The following is a 22,826-nucleotide window of genomic DNA, read 5'->3' as shown; positions in this document are numbered from 1 at the left end:
TATCTAGCTAATCTGGTGGGGACTTGGAGAACTTTTCTGACTGGCACTCTGTGTCTAGCTCAAGAATTGTAAACGCACCAATCAGCACTCTGTCAAAACGGACCAATCAGCTCTCTGTAAAATGGACCAATCAGCAGGATGTGGGTGGGGTCAGATAAGGGAATAAAAGCAGGCTGCCCCAGCAAACCTGCTGGGTCACCTTCCACGCTGTGGAAGCTTTGTTCTTTTGCTCTTTGCAATAAGTCTTGCTGCTGCTCACTCTTTAGGTCCGTGCTGCCTTTATGAGCTGTAACACTCACCGGGCAGGTCTGCAGCTTCACTCCTGAAGCCAACGAGACCACGAACCCACCGGGAAGAATGAACAACTCCAGATACGCTGCCTTTAAAAGCTGTACCACTCACCATGAAGGTCTGCAGCTTTACTCCTGACAGCGAGACCATGAACCCACCAGAAGGAATAAGCTCCAGACACATCTGAACATCTGAAGGAACAAACTCTGGACACACCATCTTTGAGAACTATAACACTCACTGTGAGGGTCCACAGCTTCATTCTTGAAGTCAGTGAGACCAACAACCCACCAATTCTGGACACACTGGGACCATGCAGACACACCAGTTCACCCCATGTGCACAGCTCGGGGATATGAGAAGTAATTGGAGTCCCCAGAGAAAACCCACACAGACATGGGGAGAATGTGCTGACTCCACACAGACAGTGGCCCAGCAGGAATTGATTCTTTTTTCTCATCGACGTTATGATGAAACAACATTGAGCAAAATAACATTTGAGGTCCTACTGTTACATAGAGTTTGTCCCCAACTTACAATGATTTGACTTAAGATTTTTCAACTTTACAAGGAGGATGTGACCGATCATAAGTTGAGGAGCATCTGGACATGAATGGTTCAACTTAACAATTTTTAAAGCTATTGGTTTTATCAAGGCATTAAATGCATTTTGACTTGTGATATTTTTGACTTATGATGGGTTTATCAGGACATGACCCCACTGTGGAATAAAGAGCATCTATATTTGTGTGTGTGTGTAGGTGTATGTGTAGGTGTGTGGATGTGTGTGTGTGAGAGTGAGTGAGAGGAGGTGTCCACCACTCAAGAAAGTGTCCAGCACATGTAAGGAATAGTAGTTAACTGTTAGCTAGTAATAATAGCAACTATGTCACTAACCAGAAAGTATTGTTTTATATTGCACTTTTTGAAAAATTCCAACCCTGTGGACAGAAAACCACATCAGAGGAATGATATGACCGCTGCAGTCCACATGTCTATCACTCAAGCGCCACGCCAGCCGGGCTCATCTCTTCAAATCTAGATCCAACTGAGAGAGCTGCATGATGACAAGTGACAACGTAGAGTTTCTCTACAGCTTGTTTTAAGTCCTCAGTGCTTTTTTATGACACTTATAAGTAAACATGAGCCCATATCATCACTTCTTTAACCTTGAAACAAACATTCCCTACTGTTCCTCTTTTCATCTTCCAAATGAGTTTAATGGAAACATATTCTACTATATCAAGGCAAGCCACACATAAAAAGTTACATTTCATAGCTACTTGTCTGTGAGACTTCTGTATCATGCAATCAAGTCACAAGGCAGAAGGCTGATGTAAGATTGCAACTGCCCTCCATAACCCCAGATTCCATATTTCCGTATTCACCAAAAGTCTCATTTTCCCTCATTGGCTGTTTACAATAAGTAAATTATCAACTTGAACTCTTGATACTACAGAGGTTGATACTAGGACAGAATCCTGATTCTTATCTGTGTAGTGAATTAAGGTTATGTTTGAAAAAGAAGGGGATTGTGATGGTTAATTTTATGTGTTAACTTGACTGGACCACAGGGTGCTCCTATATTTGGTTAAACATGATTCTAGGTGTGTCTGTGAGGGTGTTTTTTATGAGCTTATCATTTGATTGGTAGACTGAGTAAAGCAGATTGCCCTCCCAGCTGGGCACGCCTCATCCAATCTGTTGAAGGCCTGAATAGAATGAAAAGACTGAGTAAGAAAGAATCTGCTCTCTCTGCCTCACTGTCTTTGAGCTGGGACATCAGAAGGCAGAAGCCTTCAGACTGAGATTCAGACTAAAACATACACCTTCAGCTCTCCTCCTTCTCAGTCTGTGAATTTGGACTGGAACCACACCATCAGTTCTCCTGGGTCTCCAGCTTGCTGCTGCAGGTCTTGGAATTTCTCAGACTCCATAATCACATGAGCCAATTTCTTATAATCAATCTAATTTTATATCTAAATGTAAATATCTATTTAAAGATAGAGAGACCAAAAGAGATTATAAGAAATGATGTGTCCTTACATTTGTGCGTGTGTGTGTGTGTACACCAATAGGATTAGATAGATTAGACAGAGAGATTAAATAGATTTGATAGATATAGACAGATTAGATTAGATAGATTCATAGGTTAGATTAGATAGATTTGGTAGATAGACAGATTAGATAGGTAGGTAGATAGATAGATAGATAGATAGATAGATAGATAGATAGATTGATTGATTGATTGATTGATTCTGTTTCTCTTGAGAACCCTGATTAATGTAAATTCTGTTCTGCTACTTTGGGAAGAAATTGCCTTTTGAATTTCATTCAAATAAATTTTGTCTCACCTAATCACTGTTCCTATGCTCCTTCCCTTCTGATAAATGAAAATGCCTCCCTCTCATTTGGCAGCTGGGAAGCTCAGACGAAATGTTCTGCTCCCCAACCACAACAGCATCGCCCCTTACAGCTGGCCTCCTTGCTTTCTCTTCATTCTCAGACTACATGATAGGTTATGAACCTGGTTTACTAATCTCATGTACATACCAAATTCCCTTTGGGAAAGTGAGAGCGTAGTCAAATAATTTTGGTGAACCTCTAGATCCAAATTTCATTGGCCTCAAACTTTGATCAGGCATTTTTCATGAAGGAAACTAGTGGACAACATTTGGCTTGTCTTTTCCTACTCTCTTTCCATTCCATCCACAGGTTTTTCCTCTATACTAGAACTGAATAATGTGAAAAGATATGATTTGAAAATGTCCCACCACCTTACAGCATCTGAAGCATCACCATGTTCTCTTACAATTATTTTTAACTGTAGGCTCAACAGGCAGATATACTGGCTTATATCCTCCTGTCCAGGTTCCTGAAAGACAAAACATAGCAATTACTGTTAAAGGAAAGAATTACAAAAATCATGCATCTTTAATGAGAGACACAGGAATAGAAATATTATCTAGCTCAGATGGTTCCCAGTTTGACCCTCTCATGGGCCTGTCCTGCCAGTAATTCTAGGGGTAGTAGAAAGAGCTTTGCACTGGGCAGTCAAGATCCTGGGGTTCCAGTCCTAAACCTGCATTTAAGCACCTAGATGACCTTGGGAAGTCAGTTATTCTTTGCAGCCACAGCTTATCATCTGTAAAATACAAAAAATGTGGAACGCAGCATAATTAAGGCAGTTTAGCATAGTGATCAGGGTGTGGTCTCTGGGCCAGCCAAGGTGACCTTGGATAACTTAATTCTGTCCCTGAGTTTCCTTATCTGTGACATGGGAGACAATAACAGACTTCCCTCAAAGACTCCACCCGAGAGTTAATAGAAGGTACATGGAAAGTGCCAGGACAGTGCCTGACCCAGAGTAAAGCCCTTTCTATATGTAAGCTATTATGATGATCTTCAAAGTGCCTTTCAATTGTAAAATTATTCAACTCTATGACTCTGATATCTCCTCCCAAATTTTTAGTATCCTGGGACTTCTCTGTTGGGATGGAAAGAGAACACAGAAGAAAATACTGAAATTGAAGAATCATCTTTGTCTCTCTGTATCAATAGATTAATAGAAAGTTTAAAGTAACATAAAATTTTTAGGTATAAAACAGATAAAATACCCAATAAAATAAGCAATTTCACATGATAACAACTTTAAGAGAATTATAGAAAAGATGGAAAAGATGTTTTGTCTCTTAAAAGAAGGAAACAGTATTCCCTGAGGACCCAGTAGCTGTTGGGTATGCTACAACCTCATTTCACTAAGCCTTCCTCTGATATCACCGTGAGGCAGTCCTTGCTGCCCCCATTTTACAGATGAGGAAATTGAGGCCCAAGGAGGCAAATGATGGTCACTAGGCTATATGGCTCTTCAAAGTCAGATTCAGATTCCACCCAGGCCTGACTGCAAAGCCTGTGCTCTTTCCACACCACAAGGCTGGCTCCAGATCCCAGCCATTCCTCAGTCAGGGTGGTAGTGGTTAGGGAGAAGTTGGTTTTTCTAAAACAAATTATTATTTAAGCACACTAATAGAATTTTTCTTTCATTTATTTATTTTGTTTATTTGAGAGACAGGGTCTCACTGTATTGTCCAGGCTGGAGTCCAGTGGTGCAATCATGGCTCATGGCAGTCTCCATTTCCTGGGCTCAGGTGATTCTCCCACCTCAGCCTCTGTAGTAACTGGGACTACAAGCACGACCCACAACACCCACCTAGTTTTTGGACTTTTTGTAGAGGAGGGGTTTCACCATTTTGCCCAGGCTGATCTTGAACTCTGGACTCAAGCAATCTGCCCTCCTTGGCCTCCCAAAGTGCTGGGATTACAGATATGAGCCACCAAGCCCAGCTAGAATTTTCTCTGTAAGAGAACTCTTACATAAGTTTTGCTATGAAGTAAAAAGCAAGATATTCTATAAAATATTATATCATTTTCTAACTTCTTAGTATCAGTAATTAACAGTTGTCAAATTGAGGATTGAGGTGGAATAGAAAATAGGAATGGAATGGAATAACATTTGAAATCAGATGACAGGGGCTTCAACCCTAGTTTTGATATTTACCAGCAGAATATAGTCACTATCTCAGATCTGGATAAAGATAATTGGTGGACATTCCTCATGAACCTATGAGGATAGAGTAAAGGACAAGAAAGGCTTGAGTCTGTGAAATGTTACTTCTAATTATTTGGTTACATCTTAACAAAGAGTTTCTAAAGTGTCTTACAGATCTATTGTACAACACGGTGACTACAGTTAATAACCATGTATTTTATACTTAAATATTACCAAAAGAGATTTTCACATGTTCTCACCAAAAAAATGACAAAAAATAATTTAAAAAATAATAAAATGTCTACAAGTTCAAATATTCGGATGTATTCTGAGTCTGCATTCTTTCTAGACTCCTCCCAACACCAGGCACAACTGGGAATTCACTCCTTCTCCCTCATTTGGGCCTTGACTCCCAAAGACCCAGCCTCTTTAAGAACTGACTCTTATGTTGCAGGTATGTCTCTGGCAACCGAGAAGCTCCTTCATATTTTGCATCTTCTACACCCGGCACTATGGATATACAGAGCAGGTATTCAGTCAATGTTGCTGAATGAATGCCTCAATTTCTGAACTCCACCTATCTGTACCTAGGTACCGAGCGAGCTACATAACTTATGGGACCTGGCGAAAAATGCAAATTTGGGGCCCCTTGTTCAAAAAGCAGGAAAAAGTAATGCTGCATGATAGTTTGGCTGTGTCCCCACCCGAATCTCATCTTGAATTATAGCTCCATAGTCCCCCGTGTTGTGGGAGGGACCCAATGGGAAGTAATTAAATCATGGAAGTGGGTTTTCCCATGCCATTCTCATGATAGTGAATAAGTCTCATGAGATCTGATGGTTTTATAAAGGGTAGTTTCCCTGCACACACCCTCTTGCCTGCTGCCATGTAAGATGTGCTTTTGTTCCTCATTCACCTTCCACCACGATTATGAGGCCTCCCCAGCCATGTTAACTGTGAGTGCATTAAACCTCTTTCTCTTTATAAATTACCCAGTCTCAGATATTTCTTCACAGCATTATGAACATGGACAAATACACTAAAGGTACTAAAATATAAATCTTTTTCCTTTGTTCTGTGGTCTCTCTCTTGACTTGTCACGGGATCTTTTATTTGCTATTTAATGTCATTCTAAGTAAAAAAAAAAAAAAAAAAAAAAAAAAAGTTAAATATTGAAATTAAGATTTTATTGTACATCTTTATATTGTATAATGTTAGTTTTAAATGAAACTTTCAGAGTGAGACAACACAAGTCACGTGCCCATGAAGTTGGCCCAGCCTGGGTACAGTCCTAACAAATTAAGGAATACATCACAAAACTCAAGTCTCTCCTGGCATGAACTTACACAACAGTAGAAAGCAAAGTCAAAGAAATCTGCATGTGATAGGCAGAGGGCATTGCAGAATAGCTTTCTTCAATTCGTAATAACACTGAGAAAAACTTTCAATTAACTGATTGCAAACCAAATTTATTCCCATGGAGATGAAGTCCTTCAATAGTATATAAAATGCTCACACAAATAAGTTTCTATCTTCCTTAGGGGAAAAAAAATAGGAGAGAGAATAGAGAAAATATGCTATTGATATAAAGAATTACGAATGGAGAAAATTGCTGGGTTTTATTTACTCATATTACATTCTACCTCCGTGCATGCAAGAGGCTGGCAAGTTATTATATCATAATTATGGACTCCCCTAGCAGCTTGAGTATCAATGGTTCCTATTGTTCCAGGCCTTTTGCAAGCCCATAAGTGCCAAGATTGCATCACACAGAAAAAGAGCAGGAGCTAATTGCATTGCATATTTATACTTCCACAATTCCTGCCATTACCCATGTAATTCCCAGTGGGTTCTAATTAGCTCAATCAGGGCTGGGGGAATAAAAATTCAAGCAACTTCAAATAAGTATGGGGTTTGCTACCACCACAAAATTTGGCAAAATGCTAACCTTACAACTACAACTTAAAACTATGATTTAGCTCTCACTTCTAACAACAGTGGATAGCTGTTTTGTTATGCTTAGATTTAGCCTAATATAATAGCTTTTTAAATATTACAAACCTATATGGTTTGCATTTTGGTGTTTTTCTGTAATTAGAGGGGAAAAATTCATTTTGAGTATCATTTTTGTTGGGCTCTTAAGCGATACCTCTGATGACATGCAATAAGTCTCTGCGCTTTCCTCTCTCATTTTATAATTTGCATTACCCAGAAGTCTTACCTTTCGATCCTATGCAACCTATAATGAATATGGTGCTCAGGAAGATGATTTTCCTGAAGGGTCATACTCTGGGAAGATGAGCTTAATTGCTCTAGGCATCATCAGTGATTTAAAGTTTAGAGAAATAATCTTTTTGCAAGTGAAAACAACTAAAACTTCTCTTAACATAAACAAGAGAGCTGTCACGGAGTCTCTCCTTCTCCCCATCACCTCATTATTAATTCATCTGGCTTCAGAATCTCAATTCTAATCAGGGATTTGGCTCCTGCAGCTTCACTTACAATCAGCTCGATGCCAAAACGGCCTCCCGCAATCACCCTCCTCAAATCTACAGATGACTCCTAGTGAAGAAAATGATTTGAAAGGAAATGGGTATGCTAAGACCCAGTGTGCAATATCTAGTGGCTGGAGCTTGGGGGCTCACACCAGCTTTCCTCTTCTCAAATGTCCAGCCTTGATGCAGGGGGAGGTCAAGGAAAGTAGAAAGAAGGGAAACTCAAAGAGACTTCCAGAGAGTATCTGAGGAAACAGCCTAGAACAAAGCCCAAGCCTGGCCACCCAAGGGCTGAATGCAATCTACTGACACATTACTTTCCCTCTCCCTTCCTCATACCAGTACATAGCATAGTGTTTTATGAGTGGCTAACATTTAAATATTAGAAGCATTTACATGAAACTCCAGGGTGCCAGCTTCCTCTGAAAGTGAAGTAAAGGAGGCCTGCATTCTGGCATGTTAAAAATTGGTCAATTCGGAGGTGATGGTTTTTCAACAAAACAAAGAATCTTCATTGCTATGGTCCCACCCCACCAGGCTGGCTCACCCTTTTACCTGCCTACCTCCTGTAGACATTGGCATCTTTGTTTTGTTGAAAAACCATCACCTCCGAATTGACCAATTTTTAACATGCCAGAATGCAGGAGGAAGTCAAATATGCACCCCTCACTCAATCACATGGGATGCTATGCTTCTAGTGAGCTGACTACAGCTTTTCCACACCAACAACCTCCACTCAGGGTGCACCTGAGACCTTCCCTTTTCTCTACTTTCAAGCTTTCCCACCCTCTGCCTGCCTGCGAGTCTCGGCCCAACAGAAGTGATGGTGGCTGCTCCCTTGCTATGGCAAGCTCTGAGTAAGCAGCCTTTGCTTATTCTCATTTGGGTGGTCTTCATTTATTTCCATGGGGTTTTGAAAGTAAATAAAGCAGAGTAGAGGAATAGAGTGGTGAATGGATGGTGAGTGGTGAAAGGAATAGTTTGGGAAGGTGGTGGTGTTGGAGTCAAGCCCTGAAAAGGGAGAAGGAGGGAGGAGGGATAAAGTAGGAGGGAGGGAGGGAATTAGAGAGGGAGGGAGAGAAGGAGGGAGGGAGAGAAGGAGGGAGGGAGAGAAGGAGGGAGGGAGAGAAGGAGGGAGGGAGAGAAGGAGGGAAGGAGGGAGGGAGAGAAGGAGGGAAGGAGGGAGGGAGAGAAGGAGGGAAGGAGGGAGGGAGGGAGGGAGGAAGGGAGAGGAGGGCAGGAGGGAATCATGTGACTCTGATAGAAAAGCACTCCAAGCAGCGGGAATAGCAACACAAAGCCTGGGATGGGCAATAAGCTGGCATGTTCCAGAATCAACGAGGAGAAGAAAGGAGGGAAAGAGTTCTGGGGGAGGGGATCGGAGAGGCAGCCAAGCCAGATGGCAGGTTGCATGGGGCTTGTCTGCCACAGGAAGGACTTGGAACCTCCTCGGGCACTATTAGTTGTGAGCAGGGCACATCCACACTCCAACTGCTATGTGAAGAACAGGGGCCATGGGGGGAGACTGAGACCAGGTGGGAGGCCATGGCAATGATCCACAGGGAAGATCCTGGCAATCCTAGCTAGTGTGGAACAATGAGGGTGGTAAGAGGTGGCCAGACTTGGGATGTAGATATTGGACTTGCTAAAGTGTTGGATGTGAGGTGAGAAAGAAGATGAGAAACCAAGGATGGCTCCTACTCTCCTTCCCTCCTGTTCTCCAGCCAATATGAGCGATCCCTCCACACCCCCACAATCCCACCACCAGTCCTTTTTAAAGTTCCTTGCCCAGCAGTACAAACAGAGATCAAAGAAAGCAGCCAATACTGAAGGAGGTCAAGCATGTGGGAAGTTTCTGTGGAAGGAAGGACAGAGTAGTAACAACCAAGCCAGAGTGGCTTTTGTACAGAAAGACCTAAAGGTCTAAAATGTACCACCCAAGTCAGGAAGCCCCAGGCCCCTCGGCGCACCTTCCTTCAGAGGACCCAAGCTTCTTTTGTTTTCTCACTCAGCTTCACCACCCTTTTCTGGTGGTGTCATCACTTGTAGCCAATATTGTCAGTGCTCACACCCTCCAACCCCCTTACCATGTCTGTGCAAGCCCACCTGACTCCCGCCGTGATCCAGACTAGAGGGGCCTGGGAGTGAATGCACCTTCCCACCCCCATTTACCCCTCTTCTCTGGACTCCCCTACCCACAAACAGCAGCCCTGGACCTACAACTGACAGGTGAGGGGGAAAAATATCCCAGCTTTCTCATTCCTGACAAGGATGGTTTTGAGGTCTGTGTTTTACACCATTTTCCAAAGTGTCCCCTGTGGAACCAGCCTGTTAGCACCCTTCCTATCTCACTCTCTCCTCACCTAGCAGCGCCCATGCTCCTCCCATCAATAGCTTCCCCTTTAATTCTTGGCTCAGGGTCCGCTTCTAAACTCAGACCACCTATATTTTTTCTTAATTTTAGGCCAGGCGCAGTGGCTCATGCCTATAATCCCAGCACTTTGGGAGGCCGAGGTGGGTGGATCACCTGAGGTCCAGGAGTTTGAGACCAGCCTGACCAACATGGCGAAACCCTGTCTCTACTAAAAATACAAAAATCCAGGCATGGTGGTGCATGCCTGTAATCCCGGCTACTGGGGCGGCTGATGTAGGAGAGAGAATTCCTTGAACCTAGGAGGTTTCAGTGAGCCAAGATCACACCACTGCACTCCAGTCTGGGAGACAGAGTGAGACTCCATCTCAAAAAAAATTTTTTTAATTGTTTTTTAGACAGTATCCATGTGATGGAAAATTTTTTAAAAAGATCTTGTCCAGACCTTGGTTACTAGACAAAGTAACCAAGGGTTACCTAGGGATCCCCTAAAGGGATTGTCCCCTAAAGGGATCAGGCTTCTTGGTGGAAAGACTGACTCCAGGGTGTGGCAGGGAAGGTACAAGACAATCATGGAACATCTTACTGTACCAAAAAGTAAGGATCTGCTCAAGAACAATAGGGACATATTAAACGGACATGACGGCCAGCTTTAAGGAATTCTTACTGGCTAACTTTGGGACGATTCAAATAACAAAAAGAAATAACAGTAATGGGCCATAACTTATCAAATAAAAAAAGAATCTAGGAGTCTATACAGATACTAAAGAAATTAAATAAATAAGTAAACATGAAAGAAGGAAAAATGCTTCCTTGTAATAGAATGTTGAGTAATAAATATAGAGGGAATGATAGAATTAGTAAAACTATTTTACAACCATCAAAGCACAAATTGAGGCAAAAAAAATCATTAATGAATGCTAAATCTAGGAAGGAAAATGTAATAAGGAATAGGATATTTATTTGGGTTCAAAATCTCTCCCCACAAATTACTAATTTACAAAAGAAAAAATGGTAACTATTCAGTAGAGAAAATGGACAAAACAAAGACCATTTCCTTAGACATGCCTAAAGATTCCCAATTCTTCCTTCCTGAGGAGGAAATGGAAAATAAAATCAGAACCTCATTGGCTATCTCACATACACCTTTATTATATATGCTATGCTTACATTATGCACTAGTTACATGGACATGGGGGTAGCTCATCTCTAACTACTCCTTTGACAGTTTTCATACACCTAGGTTTTGTTAGAGAACCACACCACAACGGGTAAGCCCTTACCCTATCATTCTTCAAAAACCTCAGTGTTCAGTGTCAAGATACAAAGAGACTGAGTGACTGAAATTGAGTAAACTAACCCTTTACTGATGAGCTGTAATGAAGCCAATGGTCCTCAAGGGAGCTACCATCACGGTCAGTCCCGGATGAATATGCATTCTACTCCTTTTGTGCAGCTTACACCACTTTCCCTTCCTGTTTTATCTACATATTCAAACATCACATGGCAGCATAATTGTATTTCTCTTCCTTCCCCTCCAAAAGGTTGAGGCTTTTTCTGTTTTTTCTTTAATCAATTCTTTCAGGTTCACCATTTAAGATTTTAAGTTTCAGACCTTTTTTAACAGCATGTAGTGGGCTGAATGGTGAGCCCAAAAGGGATATGTCTACATTCTAATCCCTGCCATGTGTGAATGTCACCTTACTTGGAAATCTTTTGTAGATGTACCTCAATTGAGGATTTAGAGATAAAAAAGATGATTCTGGATTATCCCTGTAAACCCTAAACACCACCACAAGTATCCTTACAAAAGACAGGCAGGGGGCATTAGACACCTCTACAGAGAAAAAGATGACATGAAGATGGAGCAGAGAGAGGCAGACACAAGCCAAGGAATGTGGACAGCCACCAGGAGCTGGAAGAGGCCAGGAATGGGTTCTCCCCTAAAGCCTCCCACAGGAGTGTGATCCTGGGCACCCTGTGGTTGCAGACGTCCTATCTTCAGGACTATAAAAGAATAAGTTTCTGTCATTTCTGCGATTGACACCAACCTTATGGCAATTTGTTAGAGTAGACACAGGAAACTAATACACAGCAGAACCTTTCTTTCAAATGAAATCTTACACAGCTCCCCCCACCAATATGTAAAAGGAGAACTATTGTGGTCAAGTGGGACTGTGAAGCAGCAGCCTCCCATCCCTTCCCTTCCCTTGCAAGTCATCTCTCCTCTCCCACCCTCTCCCTTCCTATCGGCGGGGAACTCTGAAGGCAAACTCCCCATCCACCAAAGCTGCTCCATGAAACAGTCGGAAAACCAATCTTCCAAAATGTCAGGCCTCTGAGCCCAAGCCAAGCCACGGCATCCCTTGTGACTTGCACATATAGGCCCAGATGACCTGAAGTAACCAAAGAATCACAAAAGAAGTGAAAATGCCCTGCCCCGCCTTAACTGATGACATTCCACCACAAAAGAAGTGAAAATGGCCGGTCCTTGCCTTAAGCGATGACATTAGCTTGTGAAAATCCTTTTCCTGGCACATGCTGGCTCAAAAAAGCTCCCCCACTGAGTACCTTGTGACTCCCGCTCCTGCCCGCCAGAGAACAACCCCCCCTTTGACTGGAATTTTCCTTTACCTACCCAAATCCTATAAAACGGCCCCACCCTTATCTCCCTTCACTGACTCTCTTTTCGGGCTCAGCCTGCCTGCACCCAGGTGACTAAAAAGCTTTATTGCTCACACAAAGCCTGTTCGGTGGTCTCTTCACACGGACGCGCATGACACAAAAACCCTCATCATAGTCATTATTCCAATGCTTTAATTCCCTGGACATTCATCCTATACATCCAGTTTTTCTCTCCTTGCTTTTCTATTTAACTAACCCTTTCCTTATGTGTGTGCCTTTTGGAAAAGAGGCATGCAGGTTGCACAGCTGGCTCTCAGTCTCTAAGCCACACCCCCCAGGAACTCCGATGTTAACGACAGTTCATTCTGGTTCTTATCCTGTTTAAAACTTTTGGTTTGGTATCACCCTCTCTTCTTCAGCATCCCATTTTGATCCCACCTCCACCCCTCAGGGTTTGTTCTTGGCCTCTTCCAAAATCTTTCTTTTGACTTCGTTTAATGTTTTTCAGTCTCGGACTCATGACTTGACCCTGGCTTGCAGTTTCATCTTATGCACACCCTGAAGCTCGCTGATTCGTCCTGCGTTTACTGGCACCCTGCTCCAGGCCACACATTTCTTCCCCATGAAGTCAGCAGGGGTGTCCTGCCATCCCTTGCAGGCTTTCTAAAGCCAGTCGAATTATTTCTTCAAGCACTGTCCAGAGTTGGTATGTATATTTCAGTGCCATTGATAAGCCATGATTCACCCCCAAGATGCAGTGGTAAAATCACTTGCCTTATAAAAACTCAGTGAGTAGGACCTGGACGAAGCCAAGAACAAAAGCACCTCTCATTCATGCATTTTTTTAGTTGGCTCCTGCCCTCAGTGTTTCCCTTCTCAGAGACCTCTCAGGATTCAAGTAAAACTTGGGGGTAGGTGGGGATGGAAGGAAAGGGTAAAATAGAAGTGAGGGCAAGAATTAGAACTGTCTATCAAATAACCAACTTTGTAATGCAATTTGTGTTCCTATTAGGTCATAATTTGAAGGCTGCCTACACATTTTTCTCAGCATTTTTATTGTTCAATTTTAAATGGCATTGACATAGCAGCTGCCCATGCAAACTCTCCCAACTTCTCACAAAGTACAGAGGCTGCTCAGCTTTCATTACTTTGCCTTCCAAACAGTCTGTACATTCCAAACACTAGATATTATCACTCCAAACCTCTCTGTGTATGCTAAATTCTGATTGTCATGCAACTGCCTAGAAATAATCAATTCAAGCTATCACATAGTGGTGTTACCTGAGGATCCATTGTTTACTTCAGTCTAGCAATGTTTATGCAATTGTTTTTGTTTATTGTATTTTGTCAAATTGTTTTATAAAAATGAGTCAAAAACAGAAAAATGAAAGTGCTGATACCAGGGATAAGAAGTACAGGTCATATAAACTTAACACAATTGAGACAAAGACACAAATCGCTTAAGCAGCCTAAAGACAGAGAATCTTTCACCTTAATCAGATTCTTACTAGACTCAGACAGGTCAACTGCATGTTCAATTAATTGTGAAGGAACAGAACACAATTAAAGAACATGTACCAAATGCTGACAATAAATCATAAATGATTGTGTTTAAAAAACAGAGGTGTAATTAGCGGTTTCATCACCCTTTTAGCTCTCTGGGAATGGAACTCCTACCTCTTTTATATCAAATAAGTCTATTGTCTGGCTTTCCACATTCAACCCTTGTACAAACTTTCAAGAATATATGAAAGGAAAGAACAGCTTGTGCTTATGACAAAAAAAGACAAAATACTGATGTCTAAACTGGCATCAACCTAACACCATGTATCCAAAATGAATTTACTTATACTATAAAGCAAGTAGAACTAGAATGAGAACATCTGACCATGGGCTTCTCCATGGGACAGAAACCACGCGAGCAAAAATACAATGGCAAAGAGCCTAAAAATAACTACCTATGCACAAGGTTACTTACGGCTGTGGCATTTGTCAGAGCCAAAGTCTGGAAACCCAAATGTCTCTCCATAGAGGGCTGTTAAGTAGCCTGTGATATACCATAGGGAACCATGTAACCATATAGCAGAATCAAGATCTCTACGAATAAATATGGAGTAATATATACTCTAGAATGCATTGTTAAGCAAAAAAAAAAAAATCAAAGTATAAAACATTAGAGCTTGGCACCTTTTTATAAGAAAAATGGGGGAATGAGTACACAAACACACATACACAATTTTGCTTATTTTTAAAAGAAACATAAATATTGACTAATGGTTGTTTACAGAGAGTGGTGATTATAAGGTGAAAAAGAAAGGAATAGAAACTGCGGTAAAATATATTTTTGTATACAATTTTGATTTTTGAAGCATGTACATATTTTACATATTTAAAAATTAAATAAAAAATAAGCCTAAATTTTCCATAGAAAATATGAGGTCTTGTTTCCTTGCCAAAGAAACAGCACTGGATGCCAGCAGATAAAAACCATCTACCATCCCTTACGTGGATTTCAGAGAGAGATAATGGAATTGAATACTCACCTTCTCAGCAGTACACGCCATGAGCACTGGTCCTGATGCTAGTGCTCACAAGCCTATGTAAAATTACTCAACCTCTCTTTCTTCTCATCTATCAAATAGAGGTAATGTTTACCTCATATGAAAAAGGAGTAAATAATTTAAAAGATTTTATGTAAAAATAGGCCTTAAAATCACACACAATCGGAAACAAATGAGTCTAATTGCATATAAAATTGGTAACCACACAGAGAAAATCAGTATTTAAAATTTCTTTGAGTACAAAACTATGACTGTACCTTCTTAGGGGTATATATTCTAAAAGTAAAAAAAAGCAAATAAACCTTAAACTTAGGTGTTTTACTATTAACATTAATATTAGAATTCTAGGTTTTAAAACTATTTTACAATTACTATTTCAAAGGGGGAGGTTTTAGGCCAAGAATTTTATACCCAGCAAACTTGCTTCCCAAGGCAAAAGTGAAATAGGCTACCAAACATTCTATGGTGGAAAAAGAAGTCACCAACAATGTACTGTAGGAACCAAAAGAAGACTCATATTTAAGAGCTCAAAAATATGTCAGTTATGGAATAAAATCACTTCCTTTACTCTGTTTGGGCCACAAACTTAAGAATGTCTGTTGGATTCCATGTCCTCAGATGGATTTCACATCCCAGGGAAGCTTGGCCTAGCAGTGCTACTCTTGGCTGCTTTTTCTCCCTTATCAATTCCAGAAAACATCCATTCTTGAATTCTGTTCTTGATCCCAGAGTTCAAATAAAAGCTTTTGCCATGTTTGAATGCCACTTAAAATGACCTATATTACTCTATTCCAGCACTTGCTCTAATAATAGCTAAACTCTCTACATGGTTAAGATGCTGTGCTGGGAGAATTACTAAAATATTTTTCTTTCTTCTTCCATAAAAGCAGAGCTACATAGAGCAATATAATAACCATTTTCACTCTCAAAGAACTCAAGTAATGATTTTCTGTAACTTTAAAATTCATATTGAATGACCTAAGTCTCAGAGTTGTCTCTTTTTAATTGGTGAAAACTAAATAAAAACTAGTCTATGGAAAATATCATCTCCTTCAAACCCTATCCCATCATCGAACTCACAGTTACAAATGTCCCTGCATTTACTATATTTTAAACTTTGAAACAAATACATTTTTAAATGCATAGAAAAAACTATATGATGATACATTAAAATAGAACAACAGCATTTATCTCTGGATGGTTAAATTCTATGTAATTATTTTTTCTTTTTACATTTTTCAAGTTTTCTGCAAAGCACATGGATCACAAGAACAAAAATAGATGCTTAACTCAGTACATGTAATTTTGTATATACAATATGATTGTAACTATGTTTTTAATAGGCAAAAACATCAACAGATAATCCATTTACTTTTTCTGAGTGGTAAGAAAAAGATGATGATTAATTGTTCTCTTTCTTCTCTCTGCTTTTCTATATTTTCCAAGTTTTCTGTGATGAATGTATATTGTTTTTATAATGCTTAGGGTATTTTTGTGGTTATTTTCATGGTGGGGCAAACAGCAAGTCAAAATCAGTCGCTACTAATCATTGAATAACAATGAGTAACAACCAGACTAGTTGTTACTCATTGGAAATGAAGTCAAGGGATAGGAAAGAGGGAAACATCAAGCCACATTCATTCTCAGACACCCTGACCTTCCACACCCACTCCAGTCACAAAATGAGCAACAAACAGAAGTCCTTATTTGATTGATCCTACCAACCCACCTTCTCATCCCCAAATTTTCCACCATGCCATGAAATCAGCACAGCCCAAACACCCATAAGAACATTCTTTCTGCCTGACATGTGCATTGAAGAGCTACATGTTTATTTGCAAATAAAGATGCAATTGCCCTCTAAAGCCCAAAATTAAGTGCCCTAAACAGATTTTGAGTTTACAGGACTCTTTCCAACTGCATTACTTTTTCCCTAATAAAGTTTCCCCCTTGCTGCCACAGTAGAGAAAAAACATTTTATGACTCGCCTTTAAAAATGATATAGCGGGAAGCTGATAGCACAACAAGAAATTTGATTCCTCTGATGGAAAAAACAGTCCTAGCAGACATTACTCTATAGCAACTAATAGCCTGTAAGTACAAATATCTCTGTTTTTAAAGCATCTGAGGGTAAATGCCTGCTGTGCATTTTGTAAAAAATTGACGAGTTTTCTTTTGCATGTGTTAGCCTGCGTGAGCTAAAAGGAAGAGAAGTGGCTGCTCTACCATGGACTTCAGAACTATTTTTAATAAGATGTGTTGCTTCTGCACTACATGATGACAAGGAACATGCAGGGGTGGGTGCTATTATAAGTCCTCACCCTTCCAGTGTTTATACTAGCATTGCACTCACGATCATTTTTCTCCTAGCTTTGCTGTGAGCAGAATAAGACTTGTTTTATTTTCCCTAATCTCCTTCACTGCAGTATCCAGTATTTCTCGGGGCCCTGTGGTGCACTTTGGACCAATGTCTTCAAGAAACTCATCTACGATGCTTTACTAATCTCATTCTTGGACAGTCATTTTCTCAGTCTCTCCCCCAGTCCACACTCCAAATGTGAGAGACAGCTTTTCTCATAGTGGAAAAAAAAACCTGGGCCTTGGAGCCAGACAGACTTTGATTCTAATCCCAACTCAGTTACTGACTAGAGTTTATGAGTTAGAGCAGGTAACTCAGTATCTGTAAAATTCAACTTTGTCACTTGAAAGATGGATTAATGGCACATCACAAGACTGCCACGAAGAAAACAGATACCCTATGGAAGGTTTAATAGCAGACTTATTGAAAGGTAGCTGTTACTCCAATCAGTCACACCATTAACGTTTATCCTCACTGGTCTCACCTGTCAATGTCCTCCTGCCTTGTAAGATACTGTTAAGGGCTTTTTTCTTTCTTTCCCTCCCTCCCTCCCTTCCTTCCTTTCTTTTTTTTTTTTTTTTTTTTTTGAGACAAAGTCTCGCTCTATTACCCAGGCTGGAGTGCAGTGACGCGATCTCGGCTCACTGCAAGCTCCGCCTCCCGGGTTCATGCCATTCTCCTGCCTCAGCCTCCCGAGTGGCTGGGACTAAGGCACCCGCCACCACACCTGGCTAATTTTTTTTTTTTTTTTTTTTTTTTTTTTGTATTTTTAGTGGAAACGGGGTCTCACCGTGTTAGCCAGGATGGTCTCGATCTGCTGATCTCATGATCCGCCCGCCTTGGCCTCCCAAAGTGCTGGGATTACAGGCGTGAGCCACCGCGCCCGGCCTACTAAGGGCTTTTCTTACTACCTTGTTATCTCACTGCTTAGATGAGTTTTGTGTCATTCTGGGCTTTAGATATGTTCTTGTGTGCTTCCTCTTTTCTTTCTTAAAACTCTTGTATCTTTGGTCTGAATACCAGTCCTTCTCAGTCCCCACTGTTAAACATTCTCTTGCAAAAGGTTTTTTCTTTTTTTGTTTCCTGCATTGACTCATGCTTCTATTCAGCAAACATGACTGAGTGCATGGGACTTCCCAGACCTGTGTGTTCCCAGAACCAAACGCCATGTGTTCTCACTCATGGGTGGGAGTTGAAGGGCAGGAGCACAAGGACACAGGGCAGGGAGCATCAGGCACAGGGGCCTGTCAGGGAGTGGGGGGCTGTGGGAGTGATAGCACTGGGAGAAATACCTAATGTAAATGAGGAGTTAATGGGTGCAGCAGGCCAGCATGGCACATGTATACCTGTGTGGTAAACCTGCAGGTTGTGCACATGTACCCTAGAACTTAAAGTTAAAACAAAACAAAACAAAAAAAGAATCAAGAGTCTACAAATTATATATATGTTGGTATACAGAACTTGGTATATAATAGTACTGAAAAAATTACCATTTATTAAATAAAATTGGAATAATAGGATATTTCAGTGGGAAATAAAGTAAAGCTTATCTTACATGCAAAAATATGTTAGTCTTTGTAATAAAATGAATAATGCTGATGCAGAAATAAAAATATTTATTTAAAAATAAATTTTCAGAATCAACAAAAAATGAGCTCTAATTGTGTAATCCTCCAATTTAATAAAGTGTCAATTAAATACTGCCTCAAAATGTCATAATTGGGAAATTTATGAAACACTCCAGTTTTATTAAAATATACTACAAAATCACTATTGTAATTAAAACACTGTTAGCTTACTCTAGAATTGCAATGGAGGTCAAACTAGTAACATATTTATAAAGCTAAAATAAATGCATAATCTTTGGTAGTTCATTTCGTAATTTGGGAGCTAAAAATCCTTCCCAAAGGGAAGAATTTTTTTTTGACCTCTAACTTTCTTTAAGTTTTTTTAAATTTTACTTTGGATTCTGGGATACATGTGCAGAATGTACAGGTTTGTTGCATAGGTGTGCATGTGCCATGGTGGTTTGCTGCACCTATCAACCTGTCATCTAGGTTGTAAGCCCTGCATGCATTGAGTGTTTGTCCTAGTGCTTTCCCTCCCCTTGCCCCCCAACCCCTCAACAGGCCCTGATGTGTGTTATTCCCCACTGTGTCCATGTGTTCTCGTTGTTCAGCTCCCACTTATGAGTGAGTGAGAGCATGCGGTGTTTGGTTTTCTGTTCCTGTGTTAGTTTGCTGAGAATGATGGCTTTCAGTTTCATCTATGTCCCTTCAAAGGACATGATCTCATTCTTTTTATGGCTGCGTAGTATTCCATGGTGTATACGTGCTACATTTTTTTTATCCAGTCTATCGTTGATGGGCATTTGGGTTGGTTCCAAATCTTTGCTGTTGTGAATAGTGCTGCCATAAACAAAAGAGCTTCTGCTCAGCAAAAGAAACTAGCATCAGAGTAAACAGGCAACCTACAGAATGGTAGAAAATTTTTGCAATCTACTCATCTGATAAAGTTCTAATATCCAGAATCTATAAGGAACTTAAACAAATTTACAGGAAAAAAACAACCCCACCAAAAAGTGGGTGAGGGATATAAACAGAAACTTCTCAAAAGAAGACATTTATGTGGACAACAAACATATTTTAAAAAAAGCTCATCATCACTGATCATCAGAGAAATGCAAACCAAACCACAGTGAGATACCATCTCACGCCAGTCAGAATGGCAATTATTAAAAAGTCAGGAAACAATAGATGCTGGTGAGGCTGTGGAGAAATGGGAACCCTTTTACGGTGTTGGTGGGAGTATAAATTAGTTCAACCATTGTGGAAGACAGTGTGGTGATTCCTCAAGGATCTAGAACCAGAAATACCATTTGGCCCAGCAATCCCATTACTGGGTATATAACATCCAGAGGATTATAAATCATTCTACTATAAACACACATTACTCTCCATCACTTTTATCTTTTCTTTGATTATACCTTGTGTATCAAATTCAGTTAATTTGTATTATTTTATATTTATTTACACTGTCATCATTAAGAGAGATATGTAACATCCAAAAAAAAAAAAAGAAAGGAAAATGAAGTACCTGCCTGGCTGCCCAGAGCCCGCAGTCTAAAGAGAGAGAGATGAGCACACCCATGACTATGCAAGAAGTGAGGCTGAACATTTTGTAAGAGATTTTTACTTTGTGAAATCAGTCACAAGACAGTATACTCAACATGACCTGCATAAAGCCTGAAGCCATGCTAAAGCAGAAAATGCCTCAAAACTCTCTGATATTTCCAGGTTAATAATAAAAATAGGAGGTGGTGAAGAAAATACAGTATGACTTCACTTGCATGAAATACCTAGAATAGCCAAATTCAGAGCCACAGAAAGATGAGAGGTTGCCAGAGGCTAAGAGGTAGGGGAGAATGCAGAGTCACTGCTTCACAGTTACAGAATTTTCGTTTAGGGTAATAAAAAGTTTCTGAAACAGTGCTGATGGTTGCGCAACACTGTGAATTTAATTAATGGTATGGAATTGTACACTTTAAAATGCCTCAAAGCACAGATTTTATGTTATATATATTTTACCACAATGAAAAAAAAAACACATACACACACAAGGAGGTGAAATCAAAATACAAAGTTAAGGACAGCAAAATACTCCTTCTCACCACATCCCAGACCTGCCTGACTACCTGTGGTTCCACATACACACCTTTCATAGTAATTTAGTCAGTTCGTGTTTTCTGAAAGCTCACTGTGTGTCAGGTACCATGTTGAGGGCTGAAAGAAGAATAAAAAACATTTCATGCCTGTGCTCAGACCAGACGCACAGCTCAAAGTGCCACTGGCCTATATGCCTTGCTCAAATGCTACCTCCTTCAAGAAGCTTCTAAGATCAACAGGTTGAAATGAATTGCTCTCTCTTCTGTGCCCCCATAGCTTTTGTTGCCCCATTATCTGAGCCCTCATTATAATCCCCTTGTGTTTTGCCCTTTGTATGTCAGTCTCTGCCCTATGCCATGCCTGCCCAACTCCAGCTCTACCCAACTCCTTCAAGTCTATAGTCAATCTCTTCAACCTCGTGCCTATCCCTTTACATGCTGCACAGGCACAGCAAGCACTCAGTGCTTGGCTTCCACTATCCGGAGAGCAACATTTTCAGAGCCTGCCAGCAGCCCAATAGCAGGCCCCTCCCATTCAGTTATTAATCACTTAATCCTCTCACCCTTCCTCATGGCACTGCCTTCGTAAGCTGCTTCTTAACCAGGAGTAAAAAGAGAAAAGGTGACTATTTTTCCTTTGTAAATTAGCCTTAACATCAGGAGTGCTAGGATGTACTCAGCACGGGTCTCCTATTCCCAGCCAATAAAAAGAACCCACCTATGAGTGTTCAATGCACAATAAATATTTTAATTCCTGATGAGACCAATCATTATCATTCAAAGAAATAAATGTTGGCAAGATTGAGAAGAGCAGAAAGGGGGAATATTCAACTGCACAAAGAGAAAGAATGTTTATAATAAATAATCAGCAGTCCTAGAGAGCTGATTTCTCCTTCACTGAGCTCTAACCAAACCACTTATACATGTGAAGACAGAAGAACCTGGATATGATGTTTATATTTATATTTTAATGTACAAGCCTTTTGTGAGGACACAACACAGCACAGTTTTGAACCCATAATAAGAGCTACCTTTTATTAGGTACTTACTACATGCCAGATACAATTACAGCTGACATATATTAGCTTATTGAACCCTCACAACAATCTAGGGAAGACATAAATACTGTCACCCTGAAGACACCAGCACCCAGAGAACGTAAGTCCCTTGTCCAAGGGACACACAGCTGGGAAGTGACACAGTCAGGAATAAAACAAATTTTCTGATTCCAAAGTTAATGTTGTATTCAGTACCCTAAATCAACTCTTTGCTGGTCCCTATTACTTTCTGCTTCTGCCTTTTTACTTCTGCCAAACACCCAGGGGTTCATCTTTGATCACTGTCTTTATTTACTCCCCATACAAAATGAATCTGCCTCCAACATACATCCTGAATTCTGACTACATCTCTCCTCCTCCAGTGCTCAAATTCTGGTCCAAGCCATCGTTATATCTGGCCTGGACCCCAGCAGGGCCTGCCAACTTACTTACTCACTTACTTACTTACTCTGCTTCCATTCTTACTCCCAACACCCTTTTTTGCCATATGCCAACCAGAGTGATCTTTTTAAAGGATGAATCCAATCTTACCACTCCTCTGATTAAAACTTCCAAAGCTTCCCATTGACTTTAGAGTAAAATCCTAGCTCTGACCATGACCCACAAAGTCAGCCAGTACCAGAGCTCCCTCTTTGACCTCCTCTACTAGTCTCCCCTCCCCTGTATCCCCAATCCCCTCCACTGTCTTTCTCCTTGCCCCTTCTAAACATGCAATTTTGGCTCACTTGCCTAGAATACTCTTCCTGCAAGCCTTCTTTTCATCCTTTGGTCATCTCAGAGGAACTTTTCCCATTCTTTCTAGCTAAAGTGCCAGCTCCTTCCCTGACACTTCTCCTAGTCATTCTCTGTCCTG

General features: G+C 40.6%; 1 long non-coding RNA gene across 2 annotated transcripts in view; it reads right to left on the bottom strand.

Annotated features, from left to right (window-relative positions):
- LOC144333301 (uncharacterized) overlaps positions 1-22,826 on the bottom strand; it is a 103,868-nt gene that overhangs the window by 23,317 nt on the left and 57,725 nt on the right. For both annotated transcript variants that reach the window (XR_013401846.1, XR_013401847.1), the window contains exon 3: positions 3,104-3,166. This is a non-coding gene — a long non-coding RNA (uncharacterized LOC144333301). The remainder of the gene's footprint in view (positions 1-3,103; positions 3,167-22,826) is intronic.

This window comes from Macaca mulatta, chromosome 12, assembly GCF_049350105.2.
Source record: "Macaca mulatta isolate MMU2019108-1 chromosome 12, T2T-MMU8v2.0, whole genome shotgun sequence".
NCBI lineage: Eukaryota > Metazoa > Chordata > Mammalia > Primates > Cercopithecidae > Macaca > Macaca mulatta.
This window is presented reverse-complemented; position numbering and strand designations above follow the sequence as displayed.